General features: G+C 40.9%; 1 protein-coding gene across 8 annotated transcripts in view; it reads right to left on the bottom strand.

The window, feature by feature from the left end:
* Positions 1 to 19,625, bottom strand: part of LPIN2 (lipin 2) — a 397,530-nt gene that overhangs the window by 376,624 nt on the left and 1,281 nt on the right. The gene's annotated exons all lie outside the window — the stretch shown is intronic.

Raw genomic sequence — 19,625 nt, 5'->3', positions numbered from 1 at the left:
AACAGAATCAAGATTTTAGCTTGGTGACAGAAGTGAGAAATTTAGGGATATTGTTGGATAGCGAGATCAATATGAAAAAAGATCAATATTATAAAATATGGTTTCTATAAACTACAAATTTTAAAAAGGTTAAAACCTTTTCTACACACCCAAGACTTTAGAACAGTCTTACAGTCTCTTTTATTTGCAAAGGTAGATTATTGTAATGCACTTTGGCTAGGTTTACCTCAATGTACTCTCTGCCCATTGCAGTTACTACAAAATGCAGCCACATGGGGATTGACTGATTCGAAAAAATATGATCACATTACACCCATTTTTAAAAAATCTGCACTGGCTACCGATACATTTTAGAATACAGTATAAATGTTTGTGTCTAATCCATACAGTAATTTATAACGAAAAAAATGAATGGCTAAATGCCTCCCTGCGACTTCAGACCTCGCAATGCGGGGTGAAATCAAAATACAATGGGCAATTGACAATATCATCACCTAGATTAGATTATCTGAATAAAAGTACGTGAACAAGCATTGTCATTGGCCGGCCCTACTATCTGGAATGAACTCCCTAGCAAACTAAGATTAGAGTCAACCTTTAAAAAGGAATCTAAAAACTCATTTATTTAAATGTGCTTTTGGAGATTAAAATAAAGAAGGTGAGCAAATGTATTCCCAGGATACTGGAAGCCATTTGACTATCATTCTGCTGTAATTCTAGCACTGATTTAGTATGTTGATTTAATTTAATTTTATATTATATTATTTTAGGTTGTATGCTGTATTGATTTGTTTTGACTGTTTTTATGTTGAATTTACCCTGTTTTAATCAGTTTTAAAGTTGTAAACCGGTATGATTGCACTAGAATACCGGTATAAAAGTTTAAATAAATAAATAAATAAATCTCATTTCCCTTTGGGCTTTTTGGTTGTTCCCGTCATGGTCCTCCGATTCCTCTCATTCCTAACACCACCACCTGCTGCACCCCTTGACAATACGTAAACACTGGCCCCACTGTTTTACTATCCTAACATCAATAGCAGTGTCTTGTGAAGTAATTTACCAGGATACTGGGAGAGACCTGGTTTTGAACAGCTGAATTTTCACTTATAAAATCTCCTTAATCTGGCTCTCAATGACATTTCACAGGGAGACAATCCGTATCTGTTCAAAGTGCTCTACTAGCCTAAACCATCTAGTATGTGCAATACACAAGTTTCTACTAAGCTCAGGAAAAACAAAAAGGTTGGTTTACTGCAAAACTATTTAACCTGGATACAACCAGATCTTTTTCTCTCTCTCACCGAAAGAAAATTAACTTTTTCTGAGCCTTACTGATTTAGAAAGAGAAAGAGGGGAAACAAGCTTTTTTGAAGTGTGCTTATCTTTGCCAATGAGTGTTGCTGAAACAGTCCCCATCTTTCCTCTAAGCTAAGCCACTGTGTAGAGACCACGGTACAGACACAGGTCATTCACATGACTTTCACTGAAGCTTCCCTCAAAGCAACTGGGATTTAGTTAATGATTTAATGTCTCACATCTATATTTCTGAGAAAGCAACATAAGATGAAATATAGAAACTGCAGACAGATGTCTACCTTTTCCATACCTACTGCAATACCAAAGAGCCTTCTTTATCTTCCAGATTTACCCTCACTTCTATGATAAAGGATATTCTGAATTTCTCCCATGCGAGTTTCTAAACTTGCATTACAATTACCAACTTGAATGAGGATTGAATAGGTTGTATCGTGTGTTGTCAATGACAACTAAGTATATATTGGTTATTTGAAAATTTGGGACACGGTAGATATGGATAGTGTATTTTTTCTTCTCAATGTATAGCCTTTTGTACTTGCTCATATTGATGTTGTCGTTCATGACTATATTACCTTAATTCAAAACAAACAAAAAAATGACCACCTTAGCTGACTATTTTTCAGCCTACTTTCCTATAAAGAAACTGGCCCATTTTGCTTATGTCTGCCTCTCCCCTCAATAACTTTTGAATTGTTCATCCAAAATTTATGCCACAGATAATAGGGTGCTTAGTGTTCCCCAGCTCACACTTTTCATGTGCTCAACACCCCCAATGTTTAGAATCTTTGTAAAACAAAAAAAAAAAAAGTATTGTTTCAGATGAAATTTGAACAAGGTCTGCATATTGTGATATTAAAACGTTTTAAAAGCTGCCCTTCCACTGACTAACATTGAGCATTTTAAATCTACCTTGCCACCAGCTGACTCCATTTCTTCCTTGGGAAAAACCATCTCTAATGTTTAATGTACTTATTACACAGGAATTTACATAATGAACAATTTCATAACCATGTATAAATTTCTGTACCAAAGGAGGAAACTATACAGCATACCTTTACTCATCTTGTTTTCCCTTAAAATTAAACTTTCAATATAATATTTTTCTACGAAGTCTTTCTATATACCTCACTTTGTGGTAACTAAACATTTTAGTACTCTAACTCAAGATAACAGGAGAAAGGAGCTTTCCATGTCCAAAAATGCAACTAGAATGACAGATTTGAGCCTAACTGTCCAATTGGGGCTACTATGCAGAGTAAATGCAATTTTTTTTTTGCTAAAAACAAACCATAAAACCAAAAAACAAAAACAAAGCGAAACTGAGGACATGTTATATTAGCAAGCAAATGGGAAAATGGTTTGGAGGGAAGACGAGATAGAGGTAATGGACCAGATGCTTAAAATGGGAGTTGATTTTATAAATGCTGTGCTAGGTAGAGGCAGGAGCATAGTTCAGATATAGAATTAGATAGTTATGAAGTAGATACTAAATGTTGGGAAGCAGAATGAAATAAATACAAGAGTGATGCCAAGGAAACTAGTCTTCAACTTAGATTCTGAACTCTGTACACCCATCTACATAAACCTGTAAGTAGCATGCAATAAATCTGGTATCTACAAAGGAAATATTCTTGCATGTGTCAGCAGCAAAACAATTCTTGCTCATTAGGTGTGCCTTCTATTGTGAAGATTTTTTTTCATCACCGTGCAGTTAAAAACATGCTGAAACTCAATTTCCCATTCTTCAAAAATGTACATCGGGATCCTTACCAAAAAATGTTTACTTAAGGGGAGCTTTTTCTTATTGACTTTAAATTTTGTTTCATTTGTATATGCAGACTCTCAATTAATATTACTGGGGGAACTGGTTTACTGAGGATATTCACTGAACAAAATAGTATGTGTCAATAATATATAAAAGTACTGACAGGCTCAACAATCAACCCAGTAGACAGGTGAAAAAAAGTTGTCCACACTGGACTAATTCTGCTTTTCTGTCTCATTTTTAACTATCGTATATTTCGCTCCATAAGACGCACCTAGAATTCAGAGGAGGAAAATAAAAAAAAAATAATGGTGTGCTAAACCGGCTCTGTTCCTGGGCATCTGTGCGTCTTATGGAGCAAATAAGGGGAGGGCATAAAATATTTTTTGGTCCCCATTTCATTTTCAGGTCTGGGGAGAGCCATTTCTGCCCACTTCCCGGATCAGAAACGTTTATCGCTCTCTTTGTTGGGGAAAAAAACAAAACAAAAAACCCCATCCCAACTCTTTAAAGTTAATTAACTACAACCCCCTACCCTCCTGACCCCCCCCCCCCCCCCAAGACTTGCCAAAAGTCCCTGGTGGTCCAGCGGGGGTGATCTCCTGCACTCGGGCCGTCGGCTGCCAGTGCCATTGGTCGGCCCCTGTCACATGGTAGGAGCAATGGATGGCTGGCGCCATCTTGTGGGCCGTCCATTGCTCCTACCATGTGACAGGTGCAACTGAGAGGCAGCGGGTGCAACTTCGAGCACGGCGGTGAAGGTACCTTTCCCCCTCTCCCCCCGCAGCCGGAGACTGCCCAGAACGAGACCGGGAAACGCCGAGACAAGGTAAGGTAGAAAACTTCCTGAAAGTCTCCAGTCTCCGAGGCTTGAATAGCCGCACAGATCGCCAGCCGGCATCAGTGCTACCGGGTTGATCAGCCTTGTCCAGGCTAGACCCCCGTCCGATACGAGGGTCCTACCATGTGAGACCCTCCGAGGTGGTCTCCATATTGCTTGCGTGGTCGCAGACGCCATTTTCCCTTGATTGCCGCCCTGTCTGCCGATCCGATCCGTGCGCACAGAGGCGAGCCGGGAGCACAAATCACTTGCGCGCACATAAGTGTCGTGCGCGAGGGAGCCGGGCGCATAAGTTAAATCTCTGCACACAGCGGCGCACTTCTTATTGAGTTCACATCTGACCTACACGCACAACTTCGGCGCAACCGGAGCACATAACTAAGCCTCCCGTGCACACTTAAACGCACAAACCAGGGATTTTCCGCTATCCTACATGCACAAGCCATAGCGCCACCAGACAAGAAGCTCAAGACTCTTCCATGCTATCTCCACTCCCAGTACTGCCCCTCACACAGGCTCCCTTTGTCCCTCTCTCTCTCACACACAGGTTCCCTCTCTCTAGTGTACAAACACCCCCCCCCCCCCATACAGGCTCCCTCAGTCTCTCACACACACATCCTCATAGTGTCCCTCTCTCTCTTGCATATACACCCACATAGGCTCCCTTTCTCTCTCACACAGGCTACCTATGTCTGTCTCTTATACACCCCTTCACTCAGGCTCTGTCTCACAAACACACAATCCCTTTTTCATACACACCAGCTCCCAATCTCTCACACACATACACACTCCTTCACAATCTCCCCACATAGGCTCTCTCTCTCTCTGGCACCCACACTCAAGCATACCCCCCCCCCCCCCCCAAGAAGTTCTCTCTCCCCCTCACAGATTGTATTGTCCTGGCCTTCGTGCTGCTTGCTAACCTTGCCCGTGCTACGATGCCTCTGTGTCAACCTCGCCCGTGCTGCAATGTCTCATGATGCCTCAGCGCAAACCTCGCCCTTGCCATGATGCCAGCTCGGGCTTCCTGTGATGTTTCCTCTTCCAGCAGGCGAACATGCTAGCATAGCAGTCTCAACAGTGGCAGCATAGCCAAAACTGCTATGCTATTTTCCCCCAGGACTAAAAAGTTTAAATGATTAAAATTAAATATTTGCAAACCCCACGGAGACCCCAAGGACAGTATTTCTAATGTTTTAATGGGTAATCATCTGGGATACCACTATACAGAAACAGTTAATAAGAAATGTGCAACGAACCACACTTGTCTCACAAAACACGTTGCAAACAAAATTGAAAATTTTTATGTGCTTAGGAATTTATCTCACAATGTGGACCATCATACCACCCTTGGTTGGTTTAGGCAGTAAGCCACGCTTTCAACCATAACGGGTCATATTTAATCATCGGTCCGGAATAGTCTATTAAATTTCTTTTAAATTTCTTCAATTTTCTACTTTATTGAATTTACTTTTTTTATCGTTTTTTGTCCATTTGGATTCACTTGTTGTGTATGCCATTTTTTGTCCGTGCCCACTTACATATGTGGGCATGACTAAACGCCCGTTCAGAACTAGATTAACTGAACACAAATGCTGTATCAATACAGGACGAATAGAAGAACCGTTGGTGACACATTTCAAAGACCATAATCATGAATTCTCTGATATTAAATGGACCATTTTAGAAATCGTTCACCCCCATTGGAGAAAGGGAGACCGAATTAAAAAACTGCAACAATGTGAACAACGATGGATTTTCGAACTACATACAGTGACCCCTGGCGGCCTCAACAAGGAAATTGAGTGGATTCACTTCATGTGAATCCACTCTTCTGTCAAATCAGATCACAGGTGTGGTTGGGTGATTCTATAAAATCAGCCTAGATCTCGCGGCAATTCAGCAGAATGCCGGTAAGAGCATTAGGCGACTGAACGCGGTAAGAGAAGACTACAAACGTGTTTTAGTCTATAATTCATTTGGGAGTGCATAATCTATGTTGAGAAATATTGGTGCTAAAAATATAAGTGGCCTCATATCTATTGTCATTTTTTATAGGCATTATAATGAATTAGACGGAAGCAAATATGAAGGCATTTAAATATTGAAAGAGTTTGGCGGGAACTAACCTTGTGTTCTTCTTAAGCCTAAACCTTCCGATTAGGACAGAGTCCCTGAAGCAGCACAACTGCGAAACGTACGTCGGACTACAGGAGCTCTAAGTCACACGAGCACCCTCGATCGGAATTTGCTGCCTTTTAAGCGCGGCAGCATTGAAAATGAAGTCTTGAAAGCGCGGCGGCGCTCTGCACAAGTGAGTGAAGGCACTACCTCGGAAGCGCGGAGGCGCTCCGCACAAGTAAGGCAATTCCGCTCCTTACTCCGTTAAAAATATTTTATTATAAATGGACAAAAAACGATAAAAAAAGTAAATTCAATAAAGTAGAAAATTGAAGAAATTTAAAAGAAATTTAATAGACTATTCCGGACCGATGATTAAATATGACCCGTTATGGTTGAAAGCGTGGCTTACTGCCTAAACCAACCAAGGGTGGTATGATGGTCCACATTGTGAAATAAATTCCTAAGCACATAAAAATTTTCAATTTTGTTTGCAACGTGTTTTGTGAGATAATCATCTGGGATCCAATGATCACTGGATGGTGTGGTTCAGTATTTGAAAGGAGATGAAGGATCATTCAAAGGCAAGGGTCGTAGATGGCAGGAAAACTGTTAAAATGCAGGAGTACCTCAAGGAGAAATTTATTTCAGTTACTTTTACCCTGCCTATCAAAATTCCTAGGTGGCTTACATCCATGCATTCATAAACATAGAATAAATGCATAATAAAAATTAAAAACCCTGACAAAACAAAGGTAATACCTAAATAAATACTAAAACAATAAGTCATAAAACTATACAATATATTAAAAACAAACAGTAAAAATCTGACATTGGGAAAGCCCCATAGATGAACACTACTCACTAGAACTGCCTACTGATGTTTAAAAAGCCCTAACAGCTGAACAAAGCATAAACTCTACAGGGAAGGTACTTCAGCTGAATAGTATGCACTTTAGTGTGGTGCATCCCACCTCTGGTGTACTGATCAGCTGTAGGTGCCCTCCCCAGAAAGCTTATATATTGCTCAACTGTAGATTTCAGCTCAAGAGAGCTTACAGTGAAAATATAAGTCCTTCCTGGATCTGAGGTAGAATACCACACTGGGCTCAATAGACAATGGCTACCAGATATGTGAATTTATTCCACCTCAGAACCAGGAGTTAAGTTTCCAACGTAAGCTCTCTGAGGCAAGCACCAGTCACAAGTTTTGTTTTCTTGAACAGCTGGACAGTACACACACAGTGGTAAATAGTGTACTGTTTAGCTGTTGGTGTCCCCCAGATATTCTATGCTTTGTTCATTTAGCTATAGATGTCTTCCCAGAGAGCATATTCTTTTATTTTACTTGCCATTCCTTGTCAAAATGGCCTTGAAAAAGAGAATGTACTCATAAGTCGGGATGCACGATGCCAATCTCATATGCAATGCCATTTTGGCAAGGTATGGCAAGAAACATTTTAGCATAAGCTTTCTGGGACAGGCACCTTCAGCTGAACAGTAAGCACTTTTGAGGCTGTGCATCCATTTTCACATTCTGTTCAGCTGAAGGTATCTCACTCTCCCCCCCCCCCCCCCCCCAAGAGTTTATGCTTTGTTACACTAACTATAGGTGCCCACCCTGGAGAGATAATGCTTTGTTTTGCTTGCCATTCCTTGCCAAAATGGCTTTGGATGCAAGAATTTGCTCTCTAGAGTAGGTTCTTACAGTTAGCTAACTGAATAATGTGTAAGCTCCCTGGGATGGGCATCTACATTTAAACAGTATGCCAAAGTTGGGATGCACAGCGCTGGAATACTGTTTAACTGTAGATGCCCATCTCGGGAAATTAAATTCTTGCATCTGAGATTAAGTAAACTAACATTTCTGGTGGTCAAAGTTATTCTATTGCTGTATCCAGCCTGACAGAAGCAGCTAGACACTACCACTGTAGACACAGCAATAGAATAATATGGTCACCAAAAATGTGAAGTAAGTTTTACTCCTGCTCTGAACCAGGAGTTAAATTTCCAGCGTTAAGAAAACATGCTTTAAAGATGTCTGCCCTTTAACACACCTCCCTCATCGCTGGGGAGTAGGTAATGCCTTCTTTTACATGGATTTAAATGAACCCGCACTAATTTTAACACTGATTTTTACTCCTGGTTTAACATGCAATTTTTAGAAGTTAAAACCCCTCTTAAATACCAGAGTTAACTTATCGCAGAAAAATTATTACTAAAACAGGAATAAAAACCTGCACCAATGATGGTGCACCTTATTACATCAGCCCCATTAGAGAGCAGAGTAAGGACATGTGGTTACAATATCATTTCTGCATTAACTCAGTCTCAGTTGTTTTAACAACCCATGTAAGTTGCATAATTTTAGAGAGTTTAATGCAAGATCTGGGAATGTTTTCAGGACACTAAAATTATTAGCAATTTAAAAATCTGAACTGTGTGCACTCTAATATACATTACAGAAAACTGGTTTACCCAGTTCCATGACACCACTTAATTTTCTGTTCAAAAAAAAAAAGGTTTACTTACCGTAAACAGCATTTTCCATAGAGAAATGAATTAGCCATGACATGTAGGTGACATAATCCAGCGAACTTGAATGGACCCCTCTCTCCTAGCTAGTAGAGCATTTGCCCTACTGAGCATGTGCAGGAATAAACTAAGTGGGTGTTGCCTCATGAGTCCTCTCAGTCAATTTTAGAGCTTCCAGGAAAGCAGGCAGGTATTTTGCATAGCTAATTCATTTTAAGGAAAACAACATTTACAGTAAGCTTTTTCTGTTGATAAGTAGGCAGTTCCATAGCAGACTATTACTAAACATCAGTAAAACAGAATTACTAATCCTGAGATGAACTCTTCTGGTTAACATTTGATGCTAATACCATAAAAATTTCTCACCATGTTTGTGATCTTGGTGTTACCTTAAATGATGATCTGAACATGCACGCTCTGCCTTATACAAGATTCACATGCTACAACATTTCAAACCACAGTTATCACTGAACGACTTTCTGTCTTTCATGCATTACCAGTCTAGATTATTGCAATACCTTATACCTTGGCCTGCCTAAAAAAAAAAACAAAAAAAAAAACCCTACTTAATCCATTATAAATACCGCAGAACTCTTTACTTGTATCATATCTGGATATGTCTTAGGTAGCACAGTACCCTGGTGTTGCAAACCCTACACTGGCTTCCTATATAATATAGAATTATGTTTAAAATAGGAACCATAATTCACAAAGCACTAAACACTCATGATGTATCCAGTCTGAACTCTATACTACATATTTATCACCATGGCAAAGACTTACACTAGGCAAATAAGCATCTGTCGGAGGTGCCAACCCTTCATGGTACAGGTCTGGTGAGACTCACGATTGCGCTTGTTCTATTGCCAGGCCCAGATTCACCTATTGCCCCATTATTTCACTTGCACTCCACCCAATTCCCAGGCAGGTCCCCATTCACACACACCCTCCCCCCATTCCAGGCAGGTCCCCATTCACACATACAGTGGCAAGCCAGGTAGGTTACCATTTATACACTCATGCAATCCAGGCAGACAGGGTCCATGAGGCATTTTATTTCTCCTCCACTGCTGCTGCCACACTGTGCATCCATTGCTGGGGAGAGAAGGAGTTGCTGTATAGCTGGAGCCCATTCTACGGCTTCTCCTCTCTGCCAGCCCTAAGATATTCAACACTTGTATTGTGAGATGAGCATACAGAAAGTGCTAGCACCAAGAGTATTGAATACCACTGGGACTGGATCAAGAGGAGGAGCTGCGGGACAGGCTTCCATTTCTGAGTCACAGAGTGCAGGTCTCTTCTTCTTGGTTGTGCCACCCTCTCAAATTGTACGATTTGCACACCCAGTGGTACCGGGCCTACCCCCTCCCCATACTTCCAGCAAGGGAGTAGTGCAGGATATTTCCCTGTACAACTCACCATACAAAAAAAAAACCCCTCAAATTCTGGTGTTTTCTAACAGTAACAGTAACCAAACTCTCTCCACTACCAGTCACATTTGGGCCGATACAGCACAGTGCGCTCCGGAGCGCACTGTTAGCCGGCATTTGGATGTGCGTTTTGGACGCGTTAGCTTTACCCCTTATTCAGTAAGGGGTAATAGCGCGTCCAGAACACGCGTCCAACCCCCCCAAACCTAATAACGCCTGCAACATGCAAATGCATGTTGATGACCCTATTAGGTATTCCCGCGCGATTCAGTAAGCAAAATGTGCAGCCAAGCCGCACATTTTGCTTTCAGAAACTAGCGCCTACCCAAAGGTAGGCGCTAGTTTCTGCCGGCACCGGGAAAGTGCACAGAAAAGCAGTAAAAACTGCTTTTCTGGGCACCCTCTGACTTAATATCATGGCGATATTAAGTCGGAGGTCCTGAAAGTTTAAAAAAGTAAAAAGTTAAGAAAAATGTAAAAATGGGCCCGCGGCTGTCGGGTCGAAAACCGGACACTCAATTTTGCCTGCGTCCGGTTTCCGAGCCCGTGGCTGTCAGCAGGCTCGAGAACCGACGCCGGCAAACTTGAGCGTTGGCTTTCAAACCCGTTGACAGCCGCCGCTAGTGTCCCTAGCGCCTCTTTTTACTGCCGGGCCTAATTTAAATAAATTTATTTACTGAATCACGCACACAGGAGAGTGGCCTGTGCGCGCGCCGGGAGAGCCGCCCGCTCTCCCGCGTTTTTACTGTATCGGCCCGATTGTAAAATACAAAATCCTACAAAAAGAAACACACTCAGGATACATGTAGCAAACCTCAAATCACATGTAGCAATACTAACTTGCAGGATTCACACAGCAACAACTATGTATGAAAGGCAGCACCTCAAAGATTACACAAGGCTCTGAAACAAAAATACACTCCTGTTAGGAAAATGACACATAAAGACCTATAATTGCCCAGATGGAACTTAAATAGAAAACAAAACCCATGAAAAAAACAATAGGTCACATCTTGATAAGAGAGACCTTCATAAACTGGGACCTGCAGTGTTTGCTAAAATGCTGTTCCATATAAATGTGGAACACTTAGCATGAGTGAATATGTCCCTTCTTTTGGACTAATTTTTGAAGCTCCTGTCAACTATTCCATATTCTTGCTGCTGGTTTCAAAGATAAGTGCACACCTTTGTTTAATGAATGCATTAAAGTGGAGACAGCACATCGAAATAGGGCACAAATGACACACACCGATTATTGATGCTACAAAATAGACTGATGCACAAACATCTTAAGTTCGTAATTTGTACAAGCAAGCCCCTGAGGCAGCCACTTGTGAAGTGGCGAAACTCGACCTGAGTCGGGCAATTTTACACGTCTCCACTGTAATAAACACTTTTAAAGACATCTGGCATCTATCTTCTTTGTTGACACCATTACGGCCTTCATAGATCGCCTCCCTTCTTGCTTTGTGGGTCCATATAAACTTGGAACACTTAGCGTGAGTGAATACGTCCCTTCTTTTGGACTAATTTTTGAAGCTCCTGTCAGCTATTCAGTATTCCTGCTGCTGGTTTCAAAGAAAAGTGCACACTTTGTTTAATGAATGTATTTTTTAGACTTACATTCCACAATAAAATATAAATCACTGGGAAAAGTTGTTAAAAGCTTCAAAAAATATATATTGGGGCATTTTTTGGAGGCAAATGATTATATAATAAAGGGACATACATTCACGCACACTAAGCATTCCATGTTTATATGGAACAGCATTTTAGTAAATGCTGAAGTTCCCAGTTTATGAAGATCTCTCTTATCAAGGTGTGACTTGTTTTTTTCCTGGGTTGGTTTGTTTCATATTTGGGAAAATACAATGCACAACTGCTACAGATCCCCCTGCACAATAGCAGAATACATCAGCTTGCCTCGATCACATTTGCAGAAGATAGAGACCATCACCAAACATAGAATGGTTGACCACAAATTACAAATGTTACCTCCTCACAGCCAGCCTCGAGCAAATTCAGTGCACAATCAATATTTTAAAATTCTGCAGACTTTGTCAATGCACAATACAATTATTCCCTTTAAATAGTAATTCATTTTTTGTATTACATTTGAATTGCTACTCAAAGATTCAGAATTCCCCCAGGAGTATTGTAAAATTACATCAGGCTTGAAACCAGGGCCAGAGTTAGGCATAAGTAACATAGGTATATGCTTTGGGCATCAAATTCTGAAGGAGCCCCAAAACTGGGACTCCCCCTGCTGTTGATTTCTAAAGGCAAAATCTCCCACTCCTGGATGTCCAACTATGGGCACCTTAATTTTAAATCTGACCCAGCTTGAAATACCCCACAGCCCCCAACATTTCTTCTCCCTGGGCTCAAACCCTTATCCCGTTCATTCTTCCTTCCCAGACCAACTCCCAGCTTACTCCCTCCCATTCCAAGGTTCAACACCTCCCTCGGCTCATTGCCCACTTTGCTCCCCTCGCTCCCTAAGCTCAATACCCACCCAGTTCGTTCCCTGCTATCTGCCCCCTCTCTAGTTTACTGCTTGCCCCTTTCCTCCACTCAATGCCCTGCACAGGTTGTTCCCTGCCCCCTCCATCCCCTGCAGTTTTTTCCCTGCCCAGTTTGTTCCCTGACCCATGCCCCCCCTCCACTCAATGCCCTGCTTAGTTTGCTCCCTATCCTATCCCCCTCTCTCAGTTCAATGTCCTACGCAGCATGCTCCCAGTCTCAATCCCTCCTTCAGCTCAATATGCAGTTTGCTTCAGTTTACCTCTTTCAACTCCAATAAGGCTGATACTGTCCTCTGTCCCCTCTTCTGCCCAAAGCTGCTGCCTTCCTCCTACCCCTAGCCCCAAGCAGACTGACACAGGACACACAGTACAGAATGATGCAGGATTCCTTCCTCTTCTGACCAGCTCCTCCCCACCTCAAAGCTTCTGGTCTTCCTGCTTTGCTTCTGGCCAGACTCTGCGTAGATTAATTTTTTAAAAAGCTGGCTGTTGGGTCCCACGCCTCCATTCTTCTCTGCCACTGCCAGTCCCTTCTAAGCCATGGCTTCATCTCCTGCCAGCACTGCTCAGATAAGCAAATTTTTTTTTCTTAATTCTAGCTGCGCCAGTGCAGCACATATACCCCCTCTCCCCAGATCAATTTTTTACCTCAAACAGCCAGCATGCACCACCTATGACTGACTCCATTCCCGGCTGCTCGCAGTACTCCATAAATCTCCAACAGACCTGGCGTCTGCATACTGCAGCCTCCGCTCCCCTAAATGTGCCGACCTGTGCAAATCGTCACCGCATCTCAAAAAAAGATATAATTGCGATGGAGAAGGTACAGAGAAGGGCTACCAAAATGATAAGGGGAATGGAACAGCTCCCCTATGAGGAAAGACTAAAAAGGTTAGGACTTTACAGCTTGGAGAAGAGATGGCTGAGGGGGGATATGATAGAGGTGTTTAAAATCATGAGAGGTCTAGAACGGGTAGATGTGAATCGGTTATTTACTCTTTCAGATATAGAAAGACTAGGGGGCACTCCATGAAGTTAGCATGGGGCACATTTAAAACTAATTGGAGAAAGTTCTTTTTCACTCAACGCACAATTAAACTCTGGAATTTGTTACCAGAAGATGTGGTTACTGCAGTTAGTATAGCTGTGTTTAAAAAAGGATTGGATAAGTTCTTGGAGGAGAAGTCCATTACCTGCTATTAAGTTCACTTAGAGAATAGCCACTGCCATTAGCAATGGTTACATGGAATAGACTTAGTTTTTGGGTACTTGCCAGGTTCTTATGGCCTGGATTGGCCACTGTTGGAAACAGGATGCTGGGCTTGATGGACCCTTGATCTGACCCAGTATGGCATTTTCTTATGTTCTTACCCTATCATGCCGTATTCTTACAGGTCTTACGCCTATGAGTTTACGAAGCAAGTTGGGTATAACATAAATGTAGCATTTAATGCAACGGAAACAACCAGGACAATAGCCTAACAGCAGGGAGTTACACTTCCCTTCCCCTGTGGTAAGTAGGCATGCTCTGCTGCTGCTTCTCTTAAGCTTATGCATATCCACAAATAAACTGTCTCAGCTGCTACTTATCTCCAGACAAGGTAGTCAACCCAGTTTCTGCTTACTTCTGCTGTTCTTTCATCTGTGAGAGAGTGAAACGGGAGTGGAAGGAGGGAAAGAGAGTGAGGGAGTCTTGCAAGCTTCCTGAGAATCCAGCAACCACTCTCTGGAGGTACCACAGTGACAATCATTGTGTTCTGGGGACAAAACGATTATTGTCATGGTTAAAAGGTGAGGTGAAAGAGGCTATTTTAGCCAAAAAACCTTCCTTCAAAAATTGGAAGAAGGATCCATCTGAAGAAAATAGGATAAAACATAAGCATTGTCAAGTTAAGTGTAAAACATTGATAAGACAGGCGAAGAGAGAATTTGAAATGAAGTTGGCCATAGAGGCAAAAACTCATAATAAAAATATTTTAAAATATATTCAAACCAAGAAACCTGTGAGGGAGTCAGTTGGACCATTAGATGACAGAGGGGTTAAAGGGGCTCTTAGGGAAGATAAGGCCATTGCAGAAAGACTAAATGAATTCTTTGCCTCCGTGTTTACTAATGAGAATGTTGGGGAGATACCAGTTCCAGAGATGATTTTCAGGGGTGATGAGTCAGATGAACTGAACAAAATCACTGTGAACCTGGAAGATGTACTAGGCCAGATTGACAAACTAAAGAGTAGCAAATCACCTGGACCGGATGGTATGCATCCTAGGGTACTGAAGGAACTCAAAAATGAAATTTTTGGTCTATTAGTTAACATTTGTAACCTATCGTTAAAATCATCCATTGTACCTGAAGACTGGAGGGTGGCCAATGTAACCCTAATATTTTAAAAAGGCTCCAGGGGCAATCTGGGTAACTATAGACCAGTGAACCTGACTTCAGTGCTGGGAAAAATAGTGGAAACTATTCTCAAGATCAAAATCGTAGAGCATATAGAAAGACATATCAACATGGATTTACCCAAGGGAAGTCTTGCCTAACAAACCTGCTTCATTTTTTTGAAGGGGTTAATAAACATGTGGATAAAAGTGAAACGGTAGATGTAGTGTATTTGGATTTTCAGAAGGCGTTTGACAAAGTCCTTCATGAGAGGCTTCTATGAAAACTAAAAAGTCATGGGATAGGAGGTGATGTCCTTTCGTGGATTACAAACTGGTTAAAAGACAGGAAACAGAGAGAAGGATTAAATGGTCAATTTTCTCAGTGGAAAAGGGTAAACAGTGGAGTACCTCAGGGATCTGTACTTGGACCGGTGCTTTTCAATATATATATATATAAATGATCTGGAAAGGAATACGACGAGTGAGGTTATCAAATTTGCAGATGATACAAAATTATTCAGAGTAGTTAAATCACAAGCAGATTGTGATACATTACAGAAGGACCTTGCAAGACTGGAAGATTGTGCATCCAAATGGCAGATGAAATTTAATGTGGACAAGTGCAAGGTGTTGCATATAGGGAAAATTAACCCTTGCTGTAGTTACACGATGTTAGGTTCCATATTAGGAGCTACCACCCAGGAAAAAGATCTAGGATTCATAGTGGATAATACTTTGAAATAGTCGGCTCAGTGTGCTGCAGCAGTCAGAAAAGCAAACAGAATGTTAGGAATTATTAGGAAGGGAATGGTTAATAGAATGGAAAATGTCATAATGCCTCTATATCACTCCATGTTGAGACCGCACCTGGAATACTGTGTACAATTCTGGTCGCCGCATCTCAAAAAAGATATAGTTGCGATGGAGAAGGTACAGAGAAGGGCAACCAAAATGATAAAGGGGATGGAACAGCTCCCCTATGAGGAAAGGCTGAAGAGGTTAGGGCTGTTCAGCTTGGAGAAGAGATGGCTGAGAGGGGATATGATAGAGGTCTTTAAGATCATGAGAGGTCTTCAACGAGTAGATGTGAATCGGTTATTTACATTTTCGAATAATAGAAGGACTAGGGGGCATTCCATGAAGTTAGCAAGTAGCACATTTAAGACTAATTGAATAAAATTATTTTTCACTCAACGCACAATAAAGCTCTGGAATTTGTTGCCAGAGGATGTGGTTAGTGCAGTTAGTGAAGCTGGGTTCAAAAAAGGTTTGGATAAGTTCTTGGAGGAGAAGTCCATTAACAGCTATTAATCAAGTTTACTTAGGGAATAGCCACTGCTATTAATTGCATCAGTAGCATGGGATCTTCTTAGTGTTTGGGTAATTGCCAGGTTCTTGTGTCCTGGTTTGGCCTCTGCTGGAAACAGGATGCTGGGCTTGATGGACCCTTAGTCTGACCCAGCATGACAATTTCTCATGTCCTTACAGATCCCATATGGGTCTCCTGGTTTTGCAGGCCCGAAGGGAACTGGGAGGGACCTCCAGGAATTCAACCAGAGCAGAGCCTGGTAGACTGCTCCCACTTGGAGAAGTAACCCCTAGGGGTAGCTGTTCCAGGAGCAACAAGGATTTAACAAGGACGAGGAACACCCTGACTCTGGGAGCTACATCCTCTTCATGTATCTGCTGTTGCCTTAGACAGAGATTATTACCGTTATTGGCCAGGGCCACACCTCCTTTATAGCCCTGAGTGAAGTCATGAAAAAGATTTCTTCTGTCTCCATCAGCTCTGGAGGAGGGAAATTCCAAAGGTAATGACTGGACTAGCAGGATGATAAGAAAACAATATTATTCAGAGAGCAAGCAGCCAACTAAAAATCAAGTGACGAGATAAGAGTCCAAAAGTGAAATGACATGCAAAATACTTGGCTAAAACACAACTCTGTTTTTTTTCTGTTTATAATAAGGAAGTAATTCCTATCTGGATTATAGAATTGTGACTTAAGACTATCCTATTTATTCTTTGTGTATAAAAATATGGAAATGCAATAAAAATAAAATTAAAAAAAAACACAACTCTCACCAGTGTCAGACACACAACTCATATATAAGCTCAGCTATTGATAACCAAATGTGTGGCTTTAGATAAAATACAGAAAGACTGAGACCTAAATATTCTGACAATTCTGAAAGGTCAGCATACATCCAATTATATGCGCAGTTCTTTTTTCTTACCAGTATCTCTCAAGCTTATACATGTACTATATCTAAAAATAAAACCTGGAGAGGAGGCAGTGTTGATGTAATCAGCACACAGGCTGTCAGACAAGGGCTCAGAGCAACCAATCAGGTACTTTTTTTTTTTTTTTAGGAAAGCTAAAAATTCAAGACTGATCGATATTCAGCTATGGCAAAAACCTACATTTGTTCTTAAACATGTAGACATTCTAATGCTGAAATCAAAGTATTTCTCTTCTCATCATTATTTTAGAATCTGTCAGACTGCAAACTCATTGTTCCCCTGGGGAATGAGGACCCTTGAATGTCTTTTCCCCAGTTACAACAGTTCAGATATGCTTTTCATTAAAAATGTACATCATGATGGCAGGTGTGCAACATCCTCAGAGGGAGAAAAAGTTCACACTCTATAATATAGAGAATACCCACCAGAAATCTTTTGGCACTAAAAATATCAGCTATCATTTCCCCCCCCCCATCCCCCATCCCCATGAGGCAGAGTTTGACATGCTGCTCACATATGCATACAGGTATTCAACCAAAAGCATATAAATGCAATGCAAGATTATCAGTCACTTTTTGGTATTTTATATTTCTTTACAGGGAAAGTGTGTACAGTATTAGTGCTAAACCCCCTTGGCAACAAAGTTAAAAGCATTTCTCCCGCAACAGAACTAGGGTGATGACATGAGGTTCTACAGAGTCCATCCTGACTCTTCTATTTCAGAAAACTTTGGGAGATCCTCCATTTAAAAAACAAACACAAAAAAAACACACACTTTGAAAGCAGAGGTGAAACGTGAAGACTCATCTCACCCATAAGACCAGGAGCCATGTACTCCTTTTGGAGGAAATACTTTTTACATAGATAGTGGTGAGTCCTAACCAACATTAGCCTAACTGAAGCATGCTTGGGATAGATAAGAGTAGGGGAGGGGGAAGAATATAACAGTAAAATAAACATTGAGAAAAGGTGTTCTCCAAGAATGTCTTCTTTCCTTTTAGCATTCAACCATAGCTGACATGCACCAGGAGCAAGACACTTCTCCAGTTTCCCAGGGGAGATATGGCTAGGTCAACCAGCACAGAGTAACAGTAAGGCTTTGTTATGCTTCTAGGTATAACCAGAGGGAGGTGGCATACCACCTAGTATGAGCAGCAAGATGACGATTACACCATCCAGCTAATAACATTTCAAACCTCTATAGGCAGTCATGTTTGTATGGCTGAAATCCTTTAGAATAGGTGGTGGTGGAGGTACGAGCAAAGAAGGGTACGAGCTAGAACAGTGTTGCTAGCCTAAGGAATTGGACATTCTGAATGGGCTACATGATCCTTTTTTTGCTGACATTTAATATGCTGTTTGGGCCCTCATCTCTGCCCATTATCTCCTCTTGTCTTTAAATGAAAAAGACAACGGTGGCCCAGGAAACATCATACTTTCCTTAATGTTGTTTTGGGTAGTTCATTTACAGAAGTGGTTCCTATCACAGCACAAAGCTAAACAAAAAGGGCTATGACCCTACCAACCTATTACAAAAACAATAATCTTTTTATATATGTTTGGTTCAAAAGATATATATATATAGCAATACAGAATTTATCCTGAGATGACTGTTCTTTCCCTCTCCCCACTTGGACCCTTATTTGGGTCAGAAGACACTACACTGCTTTTCAACACAGCATTTTTGCAGTGGCCCTTCCCTTTTCCCATCAAATAATGAATGCTTATTTCCTATAATAAGCAGAATAGCTATATACCAATAAAGTGAGGTCACAAAAACTATATTTGAAATGAACCTTCTATGAGTATTTTTTTGCATTAATTATTCAAGCAATCCGACTTCCAAGAACAATGGAAGAATCAATTGGATCTGGGTAGTGTAGATTGTCCTGAAAGTAGGCTTCTTTCAAATTAAATCAAATTAAAGAGCTTGTGATCCATTTGCTTTAAAAGGGCAAATCTCAACTTGTGTGCTTTTCTTCATTTGATTTCCTTCAGTCTCTCTAACATAAAAGCTGAGACTGGCACAATGTAAGTATAAGAGAAAAGTGTACAATTTTATCATAATTTCAATGTTTCAGGAATGTGTCCATAAAGCATAAAACCATACTCACACTAATAATAATAATAAAATTGTACACTTTTCTCTTATTCAGTGTTATGTGATACCATATAGAGAAAATAGTTCTTGTTGCCCAGAGAGTGTACAATGTAAGTATATACAGTAAAATATATTTAATCTGGATTCATTTTCTTTTAGTTTCTACCTATCCTGTTGCCTGCAAAAGCAGGTAGATAAACAGAAAAGAGACAAAAATTAAGTTACTGCTCATTAAGATATTATTTTCACTGCTTTTTATACTGAATAAGTTTCAACTATTCTCTTCTCACTGTAATTTTAATCTGTAAACCTGCCTTGGGGCAGCTTGTTTCAAGCCATGGGGAATGGTCTATAAAAATAATGT

The sequence above is a fragment of the Rhinatrema bivittatum genome, chromosome 2 (assembly GCF_901001135.1).
Source record: "Rhinatrema bivittatum chromosome 2, aRhiBiv1.1, whole genome shotgun sequence".
In the NCBI taxonomy this organism is placed as follows: domain Eukaryota; kingdom Metazoa; phylum Chordata; class Amphibia; order Gymnophiona; family Rhinatrematidae; genus Rhinatrema; species Rhinatrema bivittatum.
This window is presented reverse-complemented; position numbering and strand designations above follow the sequence as displayed.